This window comes from Balaenoptera musculus, chromosome 4 (genome assembly GCF_009873245.2).
Source record: "Balaenoptera musculus isolate JJ_BM4_2016_0621 chromosome 4, mBalMus1.pri.v3, whole genome shotgun sequence".
NCBI lineage: Eukaryota > Metazoa > Chordata > Mammalia > Artiodactyla > Balaenopteridae > Balaenoptera > Balaenoptera musculus.
The window spans coordinates 76,776,660-76,780,806 of record NC_045788.1 but is presented as its reverse complement, the minus strand read 5'-3'; the positions used below and the strand labels follow the sequence as shown (position 1 = coordinate 76,780,806).

The following is a 4,147-nucleotide window of genomic DNA, read 5'->3' as shown; positions in this document are numbered from 1 at the left end:
TTCATTTCTGTGCGAGGGCTTTCTCTAGTTGCGGCAAGCGGGGGCCACTCTTCATCGCGGTGCGCGGGCCTTTCACTGTCGCGACCTCTCTTGTTGCGGGGCACAGGCTCCAGACGCACAGGCTCAGTAGTTGTAGCTCACGGGCCCAGTTGCTCCACGGCACGTGGGATCCTCCCAGACCAGGGCTCGAACCCGCGTCCCCTGCATTGGCAGGCAGACTCCCAACCACTGCGCCACCAGGGAAGCCCAAGGACATGACATTATTGGATTCAGGTGACCAGCCACTGATTAGAAATAAAATGCTTCATAGAATTCACGTAATTTTTATTTTATGTGGAAAAATAAATGGGCAAGAACCTCAAAGAGTATTCTAGATTCAAAAGGAGTCAAGAGAAGAATTTGTCTTAGCAGACATTAAAATCTTTTGTTTGTTTGTTTGTTTGTTTAAAAACAAGCTCTGGCCAGTTTTATTAAAGAAAAATTGTGCATGATTTACCTTTCATCAGTCTGTGCGGGCATGCTTTTAGTAATATCAGAATTACCTGGATCAATAATAGCCAGTGTGTATACTCTGTAGTATTTTCCACACACTCTGCCCAATTCAATATTATTGCCACTGTAGTGATGGACACCAGTTTTGGCCAACATGGCATAATACTCATTTCAGATTTCTTCAAGGCTGGGCAGTTGGCGAGGATGACCAGTTTCGCTGTGCCTTGTCTGATCATTTTCAAAGTCAGCTTGTACCCCAGCACATACTTTCCACTTTTCATAACGAGTTGGAGCCCAGAGTTGATCGACTCCAGTGACTTTTTCTTCTTCTTTGCGGCCACCATCTCCCTGCCTTAGGTGCGGGACACCCCCAACCAAGAGCAGCCGCCAAGATGGCCAGGGGGCGAGAAAGGCGACATTGAAATCTGTTGGTAACCAATTTTAGACCCTTGGTATATAATAATATCAATAATGAGAATATTAAAAAGACTCAAACCCTCCACCATACTCTCCAAAAAATTCCAGGTGGATTGAAAGTTAAATGCTTAAAAATCAAAACAAATACACTCTCGTGTATGTGAACAGACTAGCACTAGAGGAAATCACTTTTTGACTTTTGATGGAATAGAAATGAAAAAAGTTGGACAGGTTCATTACTTAGATAGTTTTAGCTTTGATGGAAAGAACATCAGTAAAGCTAAGATTTTAAAAATTCAGAAGAATGGAGAAATTGCACATAAACACAAAAGTTCAATAACTGAAAAGTATAAAGAGCTCATATAAATGGGCAAAAATACCAACTGTCCCTTAAACAAATGATTAAAAGATAGTCCCATGAGAGAAACATGATTTTAAAACATGATTTTTAAAACATTCAGTCAACCTTGTTGGTAATACTTCACCTACTGTGAAGTTTCATTTTGTACCTAAAAATACAATTAGAAAAACTGTTGAAAAGTGATAAAACCCAAAGCCTGCAAGTCTTGAGGACAGCAGATATCATGCATTAATGATAGCAATGCAAATGGAGCCAGTCTTTCTGAAGGGCAAAATGGTACTTTATTGAAGGAATCATAAATATGCCTAACCCCCCACTAAGTAATAGCATTTATCCTGAGGAAATAATGTTTAATAAAAACCAGAAGTCTACATAAACAATGTTTATTTTATGATATTGAAACACTGAAAGAAAGCTAAGATCCTAACAATGCCAAAATATAGAAGCTAACTGTGGCATATCAAAATGATATACTCTAGTGATATACTAAAAACATAAATATAAATATGAGGCAGGAATAGAAAACATTTGGTTAAATCACGTTACATAAGAGGAAGAATACCAAATTGTGTATACACACCCATTATAATGGTAAAAGAACAATGAATATGTAGAGGTAAAGGAGGCAAAAGGACAGATAGAGGGAATGTTTCTAGTCGGGTTAAGATCAACAGACTTGGAGTGAATTATTCTGTAAAGTTGCTAAAATTACATTTCAGAAGAATTTAATATTGCTCTAATGAGAGCAAGATTTTCTTTGCAGGACATTGAACTGGCTTATAGAAATAGTTATTTGCTGCCTTCTTTTTTTTTTTTTTTTAATTTACTTATTTATTTATTTATTTTTGGCTGTGTTGGGTCTTCATTTCTGTGCGAGGGCTTTCTCTAGTTGTGGTGAGCGGGGGCCACTCTTCATCGCGGTGCGCGGGCCTCTCACTATCATGGCCTCTCTTGTTGGGAGCACAGGCTCCAGACGCGCAGGCTCAGCAGTTGTGGCTCACGGGCCCAGTTGCTCCGCGGCATGTGGGATCTTCCCAGACCAGGGCTCGAACCCGTGTCCCCTGCACCGGCAGGCAGACTCCCAACAACTGCACCACCACGGAAGCCCTTTGCTGCCTTCTTGATTGGATAGATGGAAAGATGGTGTTGTTTCCATTTGGTTATGTGAACTTTACTGCAGCTAAAGGTCATAGGTAAATGATGATCGAGTGGCTCACCCCAGTCCAGGGGAAGAGAAATAACTTTCCTTCTACCCTTCTGAGTTCTTGGCTGAGACCCATGTAATAAAAGACAGATTAACAACACACAGACAAACAGAAGTTTATTGCATGTATACCTCATGTATATGTGGGAGATACCCAGGGAGAATGAATAACTACCCGAGGTGGTTTAGAATCCAGACTTAAATACCATCTTAATAGGGAAAGAGGAGGGGGATGTAGATCTCTTAGGGGAGAGTAAATGAATTTTAGGAAAAATGAAGGGCCCTTAGAAGGATAGATGAATGGTATCATAGTTTGTGACAAAGTGTGTCTAGGTGAGGTGTTAACTTCCAGTACCCTCTCCTGCAAAAAGAGTTGATCATCCCTGGCTGATGAAACTTCTGGGGGGTGCGGGATTGGGTGTGGGCAGATTTATGACAACCGAGTTCCTTTTGGAGGATCTGTCTTTAGGCAGATAAGGGGAATCAGAGAAAGCCTCTCCCTGCATTCGCTGTTTTATATGTGCCTACAGCTCAAAAAAATCAAGATACCAAAGCAGGATATTTTAGGGGTGGCACGCCTTGAACTCCTACAGTCATATTTTGGGGTGGCATATTCTGCTGCCCTTTAGTTCAATTAAGACTGTTAGCAAAAAAAATGTTTCCTAGTAAATGAGCAGAGAGGAACTATTAGGTCCTAGCCACATGCCACAAAGTAATCTGAGAAGTGGGATGGCAGTGGGTAGAACTTTGCCCCCAAAAGATATGTTGAAGTCCTAACCCCAACCCCGTAATTGTAACATTTGGAAACAGGGTCTTTGCAGAGGTAATCAAGCTGAAAGGAGCTCATACTGCATTAAGGTAAAGCCTAATCTGATGACTCGTGTCCTTACAAGAAGATGGGCGTTTGGACACAGGCAGATGCCAGGAAGGCACTATGTGACAATGGAGCCAGAGAATGGAGTGGTGAGGCTGCCAGCCAGAGAGTGCCAAGGACTGGGGGCAACCACGAGAAGCTAGGGGAGAGTCATGAGAAGCCTTCTTCCTCCGAGCCTGCAGTAGGAACCAACCCTGCTGACACCTTGATTTCAGCCTTCTGGCTCTAGAACTGTAAGAGAATACATTTCTTTCGTTTTAAGCTACCCAGTTTGTGATACTTTGTTACAGCGGCCCTAGGAAATTAATACAGGGACTAAATGTGTATGGTCTAGTAGAAATACTAATTAAAACAAAAAACTGACAGCAGCTGACTACTGGCTTCCAAGGCAGTGGCAAAATCCGTGCTTCACTGTTTTTAGGAAAGCACCTTATGTGGAATCCCCATCACTGTCATAGTCTAGGTCAGGGGTTGGTAAACTGTGGTCTGCAGACCAAATCCACCCCACGGCTTGCAGGCCAAGAGTGGTTTTTACATTGTTAAATGGTTTCAGAAAAAAAAATCAAAAGAGGAATAGTATTTCATGGCATGTGAAAATTAAATGAAATTCAAGTTTCTGTGTCCACAGCAGTTTCATTGAAACACAGCCATACTCCTTTGTTTACATACATTCTATGGCGGCATAAGAGTGAATTTAAGAGTGAATTTAAAGGCATAAAGGTGAATTTAAAAATTAACAATTAACTTGCTCAGGTGTTGAAAAGGGAAGAAATCTCCCCTCCACTTTCCATTTCAGCTT

The 4,147-nt window shown here is 41.5% G+C and overlaps 1 pseudogene; it reads right to left on the bottom strand.

Moving 5' to 3' along the window:
- Nucleotides 1-492: 492 nt before the first annotated feature.
- Nucleotides 493-884, bottom strand: LOC118894759 (annotated as a pseudogene).
- Between the last annotated feature and the right edge of the window lie 3,263 nt (nt 885-4,147).